Source organism: Amia ocellicauda, chromosome 8, assembly GCF_036373705.1.
Source record: "Amia ocellicauda isolate fAmiCal2 chromosome 8, fAmiCal2.hap1, whole genome shotgun sequence".
NCBI classification, from domain to species: Eukaryota; Metazoa; Chordata; class Actinopteri; order Amiiformes; family Amiidae; genus Amia; species Amia ocellicauda.
This window is the reverse complement of record NC_089857.1, coordinates 8,854,544-8,869,434: the sequence shown is the minus strand read 5'-3', so window position 1 is coordinate 8,869,434 and position 14,891 is coordinate 8,854,544. Positions and strand designations below refer to the sequence as shown.

General features: G+C 43.7%; 10 non-coding genes and 3 pseudogenes across 10 annotated transcripts; all 13 read left to right on the top strand.

The window, feature by feature from the left end:
* Nucleotides 1-122: 122 nt before the first annotated feature.
* On the top strand, nt 123-241 carry LOC136758025 (5S ribosomal RNA). Its single transcript, XR_010819832.1, has one exon. It is a non-coding gene; the product is annotated as a 5S ribosomal RNA (ribosomal RNA).
* Nucleotides 242-1,296: 1,055 nt separating this feature from the next.
* LOC136758024 (5S ribosomal RNA) lies at nt 1,297-1,415 on the top strand. Its single transcript, XR_010819831.1, has one exon. It is a non-coding gene; the product is annotated as a 5S ribosomal RNA (ribosomal RNA).
* Nucleotides 1,416-2,481: 1,066 nt separating this feature from the next.
* On the top strand, nt 2,482-2,590 carry LOC136757605 (uncharacterized; annotated as a pseudogene).
* A 1,066-nt stretch (nt 2,591-3,656) lies between these two features.
* On the top strand, nt 3,657-3,775 carry LOC136758023 (5S ribosomal RNA). Its single transcript, XR_010819830.1, has one exon. It is a non-coding gene; the product is annotated as a 5S ribosomal RNA (ribosomal RNA).
* A 1,055-nt stretch (nt 3,776-4,830) lies between these two features.
* Nucleotides 4,831-4,949, top strand: LOC136758022 (5S ribosomal RNA). The gene has a single exon (XR_010819829.1). It is a non-coding gene; the product is annotated as a 5S ribosomal RNA (ribosomal RNA).
* A 1,055-nt stretch (nt 4,950-6,004) lies between these two features.
* On the top strand, nt 6,005-6,123 carry LOC136758021 (5S ribosomal RNA). The gene has a single exon (XR_010819828.1). It is a non-coding gene; the product is annotated as a 5S ribosomal RNA (ribosomal RNA).
* A 1,066-nt stretch (nt 6,124-7,189) lies between these two features.
* On the top strand, nt 7,190-7,298 carry LOC136757604 (uncharacterized; annotated as a pseudogene).
* Nucleotides 7,299-8,364: 1,066 nt separating this feature from the next.
* Nucleotides 8,365-8,483, top strand: LOC136758019 (5S ribosomal RNA). Its single transcript, XR_010819826.1, has one exon. It is a non-coding gene; the product is annotated as a 5S ribosomal RNA (ribosomal RNA).
* A 1,055-nt stretch (nt 8,484-9,538) lies between these two features.
* On the top strand, nt 9,539-9,657 carry LOC136758018 (5S ribosomal RNA). Its single transcript, XR_010819825.1, has one exon. It is a non-coding gene; the product is annotated as a 5S ribosomal RNA (ribosomal RNA).
* Nucleotides 9,658-10,723: 1,066 nt separating this feature from the next.
* LOC136757138 (5S ribosomal RNA) lies at nt 10,724-10,842 on the top strand. Its single transcript, XR_010819180.1, has one exon. It is a non-coding gene; the product is annotated as a 5S ribosomal RNA (ribosomal RNA).
* Nucleotides 10,843-11,908: 1,066 nt separating this feature from the next.
* LOC136757676 (uncharacterized) lies at nt 11,909-12,017 on the top strand (annotated as a pseudogene).
* A 1,055-nt stretch (nt 12,018-13,072) lies between these two features.
* LOC136758017 (5S ribosomal RNA) lies at nt 13,073-13,191 on the top strand. Its single transcript, XR_010819824.1, has one exon. It is a non-coding gene; the product is annotated as a 5S ribosomal RNA (ribosomal RNA).
* A 1,066-nt stretch (nt 13,192-14,257) lies between these two features.
* Nucleotides 14,258-14,376, top strand: LOC136758016 (5S ribosomal RNA). The gene has a single exon (XR_010819823.1). It is a non-coding gene; the product is annotated as a 5S ribosomal RNA (ribosomal RNA).
* Nucleotides 14,377-14,891: the final 515 nt, after the last annotated feature.

Here is a 14,891-nt window from a genome sequence, read left to right as displayed (position 1 = left end):
CTGTCTGCGGCGCGCTGGTGTGTCCCGGACTTTAGAGTAGAGAGACAGTTCAATTGCAAGTATGAGCGGAAGAAACGGATATTGCCTTCCCTTTAAGTAGAGCGTCAGGGACAGCCTCCCTGGCTTACGGCCATACTAGCCTGAATACGCCCGATCTCGTCCGATCTCGGAAGCTAAGCAGGCTCGGGCCTGGTCAGTACTTGGATGGGAGACCGCCTGGGAATACCAGGTGCTGTAAGCTTTTGCATCTTTTACACACCAGAGGGCGACAAATCACGAGTTTTATCTTTGGATACACGCAATTTCATCATTATTTCAGATTTGACTTCCCCAAATACACAGGCATAGAATAGATCTTGTTCTCCAACGTAAACGGTCCCTAGTAACTAGTGTACATTCGTAAATAAATTGAGCATCATGGCTAGAAGTGACTAAATGTTGCCTAATCTTTCTCATCGAGAAATGACACAATTACAGCAACACAAAAAGGAACTCCACCGGACAAAGTTCAGTGCTCACAAGGAGCCTCATTCAACACACACGGTTCCATTCCCATTCATGCAAAGCACGAAAGTGTAAAACTTGGGAACATACTTGAGAGCAATGATCACATTCAATCTCATTCAAGGCACGGATGTGAATGCAACGGGATGAAATTACTGAAATGATGCCTGCCCTCGAACTGTGATGATGGACTACCCGACTCGCCAATAATATTGGGTTCTGGTGTATTGAAATACAGGAGCTGCTGGATTTGTGTGTTTTCTTACCCCCTCACCATAGTTTGTCAAATGTTTAAACAACTGAACTTATATTCAAGGTTTGTTTCTCTTCATATGTTTTACTGGTTTACATTTGTCTCAGCAACCTGTTGAATGATTCTTCTGCTTTCAAAACAAAATGACAACAGGATGAATGCACACACTTGAAAATACAATACATGCAATGTTATGCATCATAGTGATGCAACCTCCTTTCAGTTTCATACTGCATGTCAATTGAAATCCTTACTGAAATGCACACCTTCTCAAGATTGCGCTTGACTGGCGTGTCAGGCACTCAATTACAGCTGTATTATCAAGACAATGTGTTCGTTTTGTAAAATATAGTTCCGGTCTGGTGTGGCACCCCAGCTAACGCACAACGTTGCCACAACGTTTCGTGTTAGCAGGGACTGTCTGCGGCGCGCTGGTGTGTCCCGGACTTTAGAGTAGAGAGACAGTTCAACTGCAAGTATGAGCGGCAGAAACGGATATTGCCTTCCCTTTAAGTAGAGCGTCAGGGACAGCTTCCCTGGCTTACGGCCATACTAGCCTGAATACGCCCGATCTCGTCCGATCTCGGAAGCTAAGCAGGCTCGGGCCTGGTCAGTACTTGGATGGGAGACCGCCTGGGAATACCAGGTGCTGTAAGCTTTTGCATCTTTTACACACCAGAGGGCGACAAATCACGAGTTTTAACTTTGGATACACGCAATTTCATCATTATTTCAGATTTGACTTCCCCAAATACACAGGCATACAATAGATCTTGTTCTCCAACGTAAACGGTCCCTAGTAACTAGGGTACATTCGTAAATAAATTGAGCATCATGGCTAGAAGTGACTAAATGTTGCCTAATCTTTCTCATCGAGAAATGACACAATTACAGCAACACAAAAAGGAACTCCACCGGACAAAGTTCAGTGCTCACAAGGAGCCTCATTCAACACACACGGTTCCATTCCCATTCATGCAAAGCACGAAAGTGTAAAACTTGGGAACATACTTGAGAGCAAAGATCACATTCAATCTCATTCAAGGCACGGATGTGAATGCAACGGGATGAAATTACTGAAATGATGCCTGCCCTCGAACTGTGATGATGGACTACCCGACTCGCCAATAATATTGGGTTCTGGTGTATTGAAATACAGGAGCTGCTGGATTTGTGTGTTTTCTTACCCCCTCACCATAGTTTGTCAAATGTTTAAACAACTGAACTTATATTCAAGGTATGTTTCTCTTCATATGTTTTACTGGTTTACATTTGTCTCAGCAACCTGTTGAATGATTCTTCTGCTTTCAAAACAAAATGACAACAGGATGAATGCACACACTTGAAAATACAATACATGCAATGTTATGCATCATAGTGATGCAACCTCCTTTCAGTTTCATACTGCATGTCAATTGAAATCCTTACTGAAATGCACACCTTCTCAAGATTGCGCTTGACTGGCGTGTCAGGCACGCAATTACAGCTGTTTTATCAAGACAATGTGTTCGTTTTGTAATATATAGTTCCGGTCTGGTGTGGCACCCCAGCTAACGCACAACGTTGCCACAATGTTGCCACAACGTGGCATGTAAGAAGGGACTGGCTGCAGCGCGCTGGTGTGTCCCGGGCTTTAGAGTAGAGAGACAGTTCAACTGCAAGTATGAGCGGCAGAAACGGATATTGCCTTCCCTTTAAGTAGAGCGTCAGGGACAGCTTCCCTGGCTTACGGCCATACTAGCCTGAATACGCCCGATCTCGGAAGCTAAGCAGGCTCGGGCCTGGTCAGTACTTGGATGGGAGACCGCCTGGGAATACCAGGTGCTGTAAGCTTTTGCATCTTTTACACACCAGAGGGCGACAAATCACGAGTTTTAACTTTGGATACACGCAATTTCATCATTATTTCAGATTTGACTTCCCCAAATACACAGGCATACAATAGATCTTGTTCTCCAACGTAAACGGTCCCTAGTAACTAGGGTACATTCGTAAATAAATTGAGCATCATGGCTAGAAGTGACTAAATGTTGCCTAATCTTTCTCATCGAGAAATGACACAATTACAGCAACACAAAAAGGAACTCCACCGGACAAAGTTCAGTGCTCACAAGGAGCCTCATTCAACACACACGGTTCCATTCCCATTCATGCAAAGCACGAAAGTGTAAAACTTGGGAACATACTTGAGAGCAAAGATCACATTCAATCTCATTCAAGGCACGGATGTGAATGCAACGGGATGAAATTACTGAAATGATGCCTGCCCTCGAACTGTGATGATGGACTACCCGACTCGCCAATAATATTGGGTTCTGGTGTATTGAAATACAGGAGCTGCTGGATTTGTGTGTTTTCTTACCCCCTCACCATAGTTTGTCAAATGTTTAAACAACTGAACTTATATTCAAGGTTTGTTTCTCTTCATATGTTTTACTGGTTTACATTTGTCTCAGCAACCTGTTGAATGATTCTTCTGCTTTCAAAACAAAATGACAACAGGATGAATGCACACACTTGAAAATACAATACATGCAATGTTATGCATCATAGTGATGCAACCTCCTTTCAGTTTCATACTGCATGTCAATTGAAATCCTTACTGAAATGCACAGCTTCTCAAGATTGCGCTTGACTGGCGTGTCAGGCACTCAATTACAGCTGTTTTATCAAGAGAATGTGTTCGTTTTGTAATATATAGTTCCGGTCTGGTGTGGCACCCCAGCTAACGCACAACGTTGCCACAATGTTGCCACAACGTGGCGTGTTAGCAGGGACTGTCTGCGGCGCGCTGGTGTGTCCCGGGCTTTAGAGTAGAGAGACAGTTCAACTGCAAGTATGAACGGCAGAAACGGATATTGCCTTCCCTTTAAGTAGAGCGTCAGGGACAGCCTCCCTGGCTTACGGCCATACTAGCCTGAATACGCCCGATCTCGTCCGATCTCGGAAGCTAAGCAGGCTCGGGCCTGGTCAGTACTTGGATGGGAGACCGCCTGGGAATACCAGGTGCTGTAAGCTTTTGCATCTTTTACACACCAGAGGGCGACAAATCACGAGTTTTAACTTTGGATACACGCAATTTCATCATTATTTCAGATTTGACTTCCCCAAATACACAGGCATACAATAGATCTTGTTCTCCAACGTAAACGGTCCCTAGTAACTAGGGTACATTCGTAAATAAATTGAGCATCATGGCTAGAAGTGACTAAATGTTGCCTAATCTTTCTCATCGAGAAATGACACAATTACAGCAACACAAAAAGGAACTCCACCGGACAATGTTCAGTGCTCACAAGGAGCTTCATTCAACACACACGGTTCCATTCCCATTCATGCAAAGCACGAAAGTGTAAAACTTGGGAACATACTTGAGAGCAAAGATCACATTCAATCTCATTCAAGGCACGGATGTGAATGCAACGGGATGAAATTACTGAAATGATGCCTGCCCTCGAACTGTGATGATGGACTACCCGACTCGCCAATAATATTGGGTTCTGGTGTATTGAAATACAGGAGCTGCTGGATTTGTGTGTTTTCTTACCCCCTCACCATAGTTTGTCAAATGTTTAAACAACTGAACTTATATTCAAGGTTTGTTTCTCTTCATATGTTTTACTGGTTTACATTTGTCTCAGCAACCTGTTGAATGATTCTTCTGCTTTCAAAACAAAATGACAACAGGATGAATGCACACACTTGAAAATACAATACATGCAATGTTATGCATCATAGTGATGCAACCTCCTTTCAGTTTCATACTGCATGTCAATTGAAATCCTTACTGAAATGCACACCTTCTCAAGATTGCGCTTGACTGGCGTGTCAGGCACTCAATTACAGCTGTTTTTTCAAGACAATGTGTTCGTTTTGTAATATATAGTTCCGGTCTGGTGTGGCACCCCAGCTAACGCACAACGTTGCCACAACGTTTCGTGTTAGCAGGGACTGTCTGCGGCGCGCTGGTGTGTCCCGGACTTTAGAGTAGAGAGACAGTTCAATTGCAAGTATGAGCGGAAGAAACGGATATTGCCTTCCCTTTAAGTAGAGCGTCAGGGACAGCCTCCCTGGCTTACGGCCATACTAGCCTGAATACGCCCGATCTCGTCCGATCTCGGAAGCTAAGCAGGCTCGGGCCTGGTCAGTACTTGGATGGGAGACCGCCTGGGAATACCAGGTGCTGTAAGCTTTTGCATCTTTTACACACCAGAGGGCGACAAATCACGAGTTTTAACTTTGGATACACGCAATTTCATCATTATTTCAGATTTGACTTCCCCAAATACACAGGCATAGAATAGATCTTGTTCTCCAACGTAAACGGTCCCTAGTAACTAGTGTACATTCGTAAATAAATTGAGCATCATGGCTAGAAGTGACTAAATGTTGCCTAATCTTTCTCATCGAGAAATGACACAATTACAGCAACACAAAAAGGAACTCCACCGGACAAAGTTCAGTGCTCACAAGGAGCCTCATTCAACACACACGGTTCCATTCCCATTCATGCAAAGCACGAAAGTGTAAAACTTGGGAACATACTTGAGAGCAATGATCACATTCAATCTCATTCAAGGCACGGATGTGAATGCAACGGGATGAAATTACTGAAATGATGCCTGCCCTCGAACTGTGATGATGGACTACCCGACTCGCCAATAATATTGGGTTCTGGTGTATTGAAATACAGGAGCTGCTGGATTTGTGTGTTTTCTTACCCCCTCACCATAGTTTGTCAAATGTTTAAACAACTGAACTTATATTCAAGGTTTGTTTCTCTTCATATGTTTTACTGGTTTACATTTGTCTCAGCAACCTGTTGAATGATTCTTCTGCTTTCAAAACAAAATGACAACAGGATGAATGCACACACTTGAAAATACAATACATGCAATGTTATGCATCATAGTGATGCAACCTCCTTTCAGTTTCATACTGCATGTCAATTGAAATCCTTACTGAAATGCACACCTTCTCAAGATTGCGCTTGACTGGCGTGTCAGGCACTCAATTACAGCTGTATTATCAAGACAATGTGTTCGTTTTGTAAAATATAGTTCCGGTCTGGTGTGGCACCCCAGCTAACGCACAACGTTGCCACAACGTTTCGTGTTAGCAGGGACTGTCTGCGGCGCGCTGGTGTGTCCCGGACTTTAGAGTAGAGAGACAGTTCAACTGCAAGTATGAGCGGCAGAAACGGATATTGCCTTCCCTTTAAGTAGAGCGTCAGGGACAGCTTCCCTGGCTTACGGCCATACTAGCCTGAATACGCCCGATCTCGTCCGATCTCGGAAGCTAAGCAGGCTCGGGCCTGGTCAGTACTTGGATGGGAGACCGCCTGGGAATACCAGGTGCTGTAAGCTTTTGCATCTTTTACACACCAGAGGGCGACAAATCACGAGTTTTAACTTTGGATACACGCAATTTCATCATTATTTCAGATTTGACTTCCCCAAATACACAGGCATACAATAGATCTTGTTCTCCAACGTAAACGGTCCCTAGTAACTAGGGTACATTCGTAAATAAATTGAGCATCATGGCTAGAAGTGACTAAATGTTGCCTAATCTTTCTCATCGAGAAATGACACAATTACAGCAACACAAAAAGGAACTCCACCGGACAAAGTTCAGTGCTCACAAGGAGCCTCATTCAACACACACGGTTCCATTCCCATTCATGCAAAGCACGAAAGTGTAAAACTTGGGAACATACTTGAGAGCAAAGATCACATTCAATCTCATTCAAGGCACGGATGTGAATGCAACGGGATGAAATTACTGAAATGATGCCTGCCCTCGAACTGTGATGATGGACTACCCGACTCGCCAATAATATTGGGTTCTGGTGTATTGAAATACAGGAGCTGCTGGATTTGTGTGTTTTCTTACCCCCTCACCATAGTTTGTCAAATGTTTAAACAACTGAACTTATATTCAAGGTATGTTTCTCTTCATATGTTTTACTGGTTTACATTTGTCTCAGCAACCTGTTGAATGATTCTTCTGCTTTCAAAACAAAATGACAACAGGATGAATGCACACACTTGAAAATACAATACATGCAATGTTATGCATCATAGTGATGCAACCTCCTTTCAGTTTCATACTGCATGTCAATTGAAATCCTTACTGAAATGCACACCTTCTCAAGATTGCGCTTGACTGGCGTGTCAGGCACGCAATTACAGCTGTTTTATCAAGACAATGTGTTCGTTTTGTAATATATAGTTCCGGTCTGGTGTGGCACCCCAGCTAACGCACAACGTTGCCACAATGTTGCCACAACGTGGCATGTAAGAAGGGACTGGCTGCAGCGCGCTGGTGTGTCCCGGGCTTTAGAGTAGAGAGACAGTTCAACTGCAAGTATGAGCGGCAGAAACGGATATTGCCTTCCCTTTAAGTAGAGCGTCAGGGACAGCTTCCCTGGCTTACGGCCATACTAGCCTGAATACGCCCGATCTCGGAAGCTAAGCAGGCTCGGGCCTGGTCAGTACTTGGATGGGAGACCGCCTGGGAATACCAGGTGCTGTAAGCTTTTGCATCTTTTACACACCAGAGGGCGACAAATCACGAGTTTTAACTTTGGATACACGCAATTTCATCATTATTTCAGATTTGACTTCCCCAAATACACAGGCATACAATAGATCTTGTTCTCCAACGTAAACGGTCCCTAGTAACTAGGGTACATTCGTAAATAAATTGAGCATCATGGCTAGAAGTGACTAAATGTTGCCTAATCTTTCTCATCGAGAAATGACACAATTACAGCAACACAAAAAGGAACTCCACCGGACAAAGTTCAGTGCTCACAAGGAGCCTCATTCAACACACACGGTTCCATTCCCATTCATGCAAAGCACGAAAGTGTAAAACTTGGGAACATACTTGAGAGCAAAGATCACATTCAATCTCATTCAAGGCACGGATGTGAATGCAACGGGATGAAATTACTGAAATGATGCCTGCCCTCGAACTGTGATGATGGACTACCCGACTCGCCAATAATATTGGGTTCTGGTGTATTGAAATACAGGAGCTGCTGGATTTGTGTGTTTTCTTACCCCCTCACCATAGTTTGTCAAATGTTTAAACAACTGAACTTATATTCAAGGTTTGTTTCTCTTCATATGTTTTACTGGTTTACATTTGTCTCAGCAACCTGTTGAATGATTCTTCTGCTTTCAAAACAAAATGACAACAGGATGAATGCACACACTTGAAAATACAATACATGCAATGTTATGCATCATAGTGATGCAACCTCCTTTCAGTTTCATACTGCATGTCAATTGAAATCCTTACTGAAATGCACACCTTCTCAAGATTGCGCTTGACTGGCGTGTCAGGCACTCAATTACAGCTGTTTTATCAAGAGAATGTGTTCGTTTTGTAATATATAGTTCCGGTCTGGTGTGGCACCCCAGCTAACGCACAACGTTGCCACAATGTTGCCACAACGTGGCGTGTTAGCAGGGACTGTCTGCGGCGCGCTGGTGTGTCCCGGGCTTTAGAGTAGAGAGACAGTTCAACTGCAAGTATGAACGGCAGAAACGGATATTGCCTTCCCTTTAAGTAGAGCGTCAGGGACAGCCTCCCTGGCTTACGGCCATACTAGCCTGAATACGCCCGATCTCGTCCGATCTCGGAAGCTAAGCAGGCTCGGGCCTGGTCAGTACTTGGATGGGAGACCGCCTGGGAATACCAGGTGCTGTAAGCTTTTGCATCTTTTACACACCAGAGGGCGACAAATCACGAGTTTTAACTTTGGATACACGCAATTTCATCATTATTTCAGATTTGACTTCCCCAAATACACAGGCATACAATAGATCTTGTTCTCCAACGTAAACGGTCCCTAGTAACTAGGGTACATTCGTAAATAAATTGAGCATCATGGCTAGAAGTGACTAAATGTTGCCTAATCTTTCTCATCGAGAAATGACACAATTACAGCAACACAAAAAGGAACTCCACCGGACAATGTTCAGTGCTCACAAGGAGCTTCATTCAACACACACGGTTCCATTCCCATTCATGCAAAGCACGAAAGTGTAAAACTTGGGAACATACTTGAGAGCAAAGATCACATTCAATCTCATTCAAGGCACGGATGTGAATGCAACGGGATGAAATTACTGAAATGATGCCTGCCCTCGAACTGTGATGATGGACTACCCGACTCGCCAATAATATTGGGTTCTGGTGTATTGAAATACAGGAGCTGCTGGATTTGTGTGTTTTCTTACCCCCTCACCATAGTTTGTCAAATGTTTAAACAACTGAACTTATATTCAAGGTTTGTTTCTCTTCATATGTTTTACTGGTTTACATTTGTCTCAGCAACCTGTTGAATGATTCTTCTGCTTTCAAAACAAAATGACAACAGGATGAATGCACACACTTGAAAATACAATACATGCAATGTTATGCATCATAGTGATGCAACCTCCTTTCAGTTTCATACTGCATGTCAATTGAAATCCTTACTGAAATGCACACCTTCTCAAGATTGCGCTTGACTGGCGTGTCAGGCACTCAATTACAGCTGTTTTATCAAGACAATGTGTTCGTTTTGTAATATATAGTTCCGGTCTGGTGTGGCACCCCAGCTAACGCACAACGTTGCCACAACGTTTCGTGTTAGCAGGGACTGTCTGCGGCGCGCTGGTGTGTCCCGGACTTTAGAGTAGAGAGACAGTTCAATTGCAAGTATGAGCGGAAGAAACGGATATTGCCTTCCCTTTAAGTAGAGCGTCAGGGACAGCCTCCCTGGCTTACGGCCATACTAGCCTGAATACGCCCGATCTCGTCCGATCTCGGAAGCTAAGCAGGCTCGGGCCTGGTCAGTACTTGGATGGGAGACCGCCTGGGAATACCAGGTGCTGTAAGCTTTTGCATCTTTTACACACCAGAGGGCGACAAATCACGAGTTTTAACTTTGGATACACGCAATTTCATCATTATTTCAGATTTGACTTCCCCAAATACACAGGCATAGAATAGATCTTGTTCTCCAACGTAAACGGTCCCTAGTAACTAGTGTACATTCGTAAATAAATTGAGCATCATGGCTAGAAGTGACTAAATGTTGCCTAATCTTTCTCATCGAGAAATGACACAATTACAGCAACACAAAAAGGAACTCCACCGGACAAAGTTCAGTGCTCACAAGGAGCCTCATTCAACACACACGGTTCCATTCCCATTCATGCAAAGCACGAAAGTGTAAAACTTGGGAAAATACTTGAGAGCAAAGATCACATTCAATCTCATTCAAGGCACGGATGTGAATGCAACGGGATGAAATTACTGAAATGATGCCTGCCCTCGAACTGTGATGATGGACTACCCGACTCGCCAATAATATTGGGTTCTGGTGTATTGAAATACAGGAGCTGCTGGATTTGTGTGTTTTCTTACCCCCTCACCATAGTTTGTCAAATGTTTAAACAACTGAACTTATATTCAAGGTTTGTTTCTCTTCATATGTTTTACTGGTTTACATTTGTCTCAGCAACCTGTTGAATGATTCTTCTGCTTTCAAAACAAAATGACAACAGGATGAATGCACACACTTGAAAATACAATACATGCAATGTTATGCATCATAGTGATGCAACCTCCTTTCAGTTTCATACTGCATGTCAATTGAAATCCTTACTGAAATGCACACCTTCTCAAGATTGCGCTTGACTGGCGTGTCAGGCACTCAATTACAGCTGTTTTATCAAGAGAATGTGTTCGTTTTGTAATATATAGTTCCGGTCTGGTGTGGCACCCCAGCTAACGCACAACGTTGCCACAATGTTGCCACAACGTGGCGTGTTAGCAGGGACTGTCTGCGGTGCGCTGGTGTGTCCCGGGCTTTAGAGTAGAGAGACAGTTCAACTGTAAGTATGAACGGCAGAAACGGATATTGCCTTCCCTTTAAGTAGAGCGTCAGGGACAGCCTCCCTGGCTTACGGCCATACTAGCCTGAATACGCCCGATCTCGTCCGATCTCGGAAGCTAAGCAGGCTCGGGCCTGGTCAGTACTTGGATGGGAGACCGACTGGGAATACGAGGTGCTGTAAGCTTTTGCATCTTTTACACACCAGAGGGCGACAAATCACGAGTTTTAACTTTGGATACACGCAATTTCATCATTATTTCAGATTTGACTTCCCCAAATACACAGGCATACAATAGATCTTGTTCTCCAACGTAAACGGTCCCTAGTAACTAGGGTACATTCATAAATAAATTGAGCATCATGGCTAGAAGTGACTAAATGTTGCCTAATCTTTCTCATCGAGAAATGACACAATTACAGCAACACAAAAAGGAACTCCACCGGACAAAGTTCAGTGCTCACAAGGAGCCTCATTCAACACACATGGTTCCATTCCCATTCATGCAAAGCACGAAAGTGTAAAACTTGGGAACATACTTGAGAGCAAAGATCACATTCAATCTCATTCAAGGCACGGATGTGAATGCAACGGGATGAAATTACTGAAATGATGCCTGCCCTCGAACTGTGATGATGGACTACCCGACTCGCCAATAATATTGGGTTCTGGTGTATTGAAATACAGGAGCTGCTGGATTTGTGTGTTTTCTTACCCCCTCACCATAGTTTGTCAAATGTTTAAACAACTGAACTTATATTCAAGGTATGTTTCTCTTCATATGTTTTACTGGTTTACATTTGTCTCAGCAACCTGTTGAATGATTCTTCTGCTTTCAAAACAAAATGACAACAGGATGAATGCACACACTTGAAAATACAATACATGCAATGTTATGCATCATAGTGATGCAACCTCCTTTCAGTTTCATACTGCATGTCAATTGAAATCCTTACTGAAATGCACACCTTCTCAAGATTGCGCTTGACTGGCGTGTCAGGCACGCAATTACAGCTGTTTTATCAAGACAATGTGTTCGTTTTGTAATATATAGTTCCGGTCTGGTGTGGCACCCCAGCTAACGCACAACGTTCCCACAATGTTGCCACAACGTGGCATGTAAGAAGGGACTGGCTGCAGCGCGCTGGTGTGTCCCGGGCTTTAGAGTAGAGAGACAGTTCAACTGCAAGTATGAGCGGCAGAAACGGATATTGCCTTCCCTTTAAGTAGAGCGTCAGGGACAGCTTCCCTGGCTTACGGCCATACTAGCCTGAATACGCCCGATCTCGGAAGCTAAGCAGGCTCGGGCCTGGTCAGTACTTGCATGGGAGACCGCCTGGGAATACCAGGTGCTGTAAGCTTTTGCATCTTTTACACACCAGAGGGCGACAAATCACGAGTTTTAACTTTGGATACACGCAATTTCATCATTATTTCAGATTTGACTTCCCCAAATACACAGGCATACAATAGATCTTGTTCTCCAACGTAAACGGTCCCTAGTAACTAGGGTACATTCGTAAATAAATTGAGCATCATGGCTAGAAGTGACTAAATGTTGCCTAATCTTTCTCATCGAGAAATGACACAATTACAGCAACACAAAAAGGAACTCCACCGGACAAAGTTCAGTGCTCACAAGGAGCCTCATTCAACACACACGGTTCCATTCCCATTCATGCAAAGCACGAAAGTGTAAAACTTGGGAACATACTTGAGAGCAAAGATCACATTCAATCTCATTCAAGGCACGGATGTGAATGCAACGGGATGAAATTACTGAAATGATGCCTGCCCTCGATCTGTGATGATGGACTACCCGACTCGCCAATAATATTGGGTTCTGGTGTATTGAAATACAGGAGCTGCTGGATTTGTGTGTTTTCTTACCCCCTCACCATAGTTTGTCAAATGTTTAAACAACTGAACTTATATTCAAGGTTTGTTTCTCTTCATATGTTTTACTGGTTTACATTTGTCTCAGCAACCTGTTGAATGATTCTTCTGCTTTCAAAACAAAATGACAACAGGATGAATGCACACACTTGAAAATACAATACATGTAATGTTATGCATCATAGTGATGCAACCTCCTTTCAGTTTCATACTGCATGTCAATTGAAATCCTTACTGAAATGCACACCTTCTCAAGATTGCGCTTGACTGGCGTGTCAGGCACTCAATTACAGCTGTTTTATCAAGACAATGTGTTCGTTTTGTAATATATAGTTCCGGTCTGGTGTGGCACCCCAGCTAACGCACAACGTTGCCACAACGTTTCGTGTTAGCAGGGACTGTCTGCGGCGCGCTGGTGTGTCCCGGACTTTAGAGTAGAGAGACAGTTCAATTGCAAGTATGAGCGGAAGAAACGGATATTGCCTTCCTTTTAAGTAGAGCGTCAGGGACAGCCTCCCTGGCTTACGGCCATACTAGCCTGAATACGCCCGATCTCGTCCGATCTCGGAAGCTAAGCAGGCTCGGGCCTGGTCAGTACTTGGATGGGAGACCGCCTGGGAATACCAGGTGCTGTAAGCTTTTGCATCTTTTACACACCAGAGGGCGACAAATCACGAGTTTTAACTTTGGATACACGCAATTTCATCATTATTTCAGATTTGACTTCCCCAAATACACAGGCATAGAATAGATCTTGTTCTCCAACGTAAACGGTCCCTAGTAACTAGTGTACATTTGTAAATAAATTGAGCATCATGGCTAGAAGTGACTAAATGTTGCCTAATCTTTCTCATCGAGAAATGACACAATTACAGCAACACAAAAAGGAACTCCACCGGACAAAGTTCAGTGCTCACAAGGAGCCTCATTCAACACACACGGTTCCATTCCCATTCATGCAAAGCACGAAAGTGTAAAACTTGGGAAAATACTTGAGAGCAAAGATCACATTCAATCTCATTCAAGGCACGGATGTGAATGCAACGGGATGAAATTACTGAAATGATGCCTGCCCTCGAACTGTGATGATGGACTACCCGACTCGCCAATAATATTGGGTTCTGGTGTATTGAAATACAGGAGCTGCTGGATTTGTGTGTTTTCTTACCCCCTCACCATAGTTTGTCAAATGTTTAAACAACTGAACTCATATTCAAGGTTTGTTTCTCTTCATATGTTTTACTGGTTTACATTTGTCTCAGCAACCTGTTGAATGATTCTTCTGCTTTCAAAACAAAATGACAACAGGATGAATGCACACACTTGAAAATACAATACATGCAATGTTATGCATCATAGTGATGCAACCTCCTTTCAGTTTCATACTGCATGTCAATTGAAATCCTTACTGAAATGCACACCTTCTCAAGATTGCGCTTGACTGGCGTGTCAGGCACTCAATTACAGCTGTTTTATCAAGAGAATGTGTTCGTTTTGTAATATATAGTTCCGGTCTGGTGTGGCACCCCAGCTAACGCACAACGTTGCCACAATGTTGCCACAACGTGGCGTGTTAGCAGGGACTGTCTGCGGCGCGCTGGTGTGTCCCGGGCTTTAGAGTAGAGAGACAGTTCAACTGTAAGTATGAACGGCAGAAACGGATATTGCCTTCCCTTTAAGTAGAGCGTCAGGGACAGCCTACCTGGCTTACGGCCATACTAGCCTGAATACGCCCGATCTCGTCCGATCTCGGAAGCTAAGCAGGCTCGGGCCTGGTCAGTACTTGGATGGGAGACCGCCTGGGAATACCAGGTGCTGTAAGCTTTTGCAACTTTTACACACCAGAGGGCGACAAATCACAAGTTTTAACTTTGGATACACGCAATTTCATCATTATTTCAGATTTGACTTCCCCAAATACACAGGCATACAATAGATCTTGTTCTCCAACGTAAACGGTCCCTAGTAACTAGGGTACATTCGTAAATAAATTGAGCATCATGGCTAGAAGTGACTAAATGTTGCCTAATCTTTCTCATCGAGAAATGACACAATTACAGCAACACAAAAAGGAACTCCACCGGACAAAGTTCAGTGCTCACAAGGAGCTTCATTCAACACACACGGTTCCATTCCCATTCATGCAAAGCACGAAAGTGTAAAACTTGGGAACATACTTGAGAGCAAAGATCACATTCAATCTCATTCAAGGCACGGATGTGAATGCAACGGGATGAAATTACTGAAATGATGCCTGCCCTCGAACTGTGATGATGGACTACCCGACTCGCCAATAATATTGGGTTCTGGTGTATTGAAATACAGGAGCTGCTGGATTT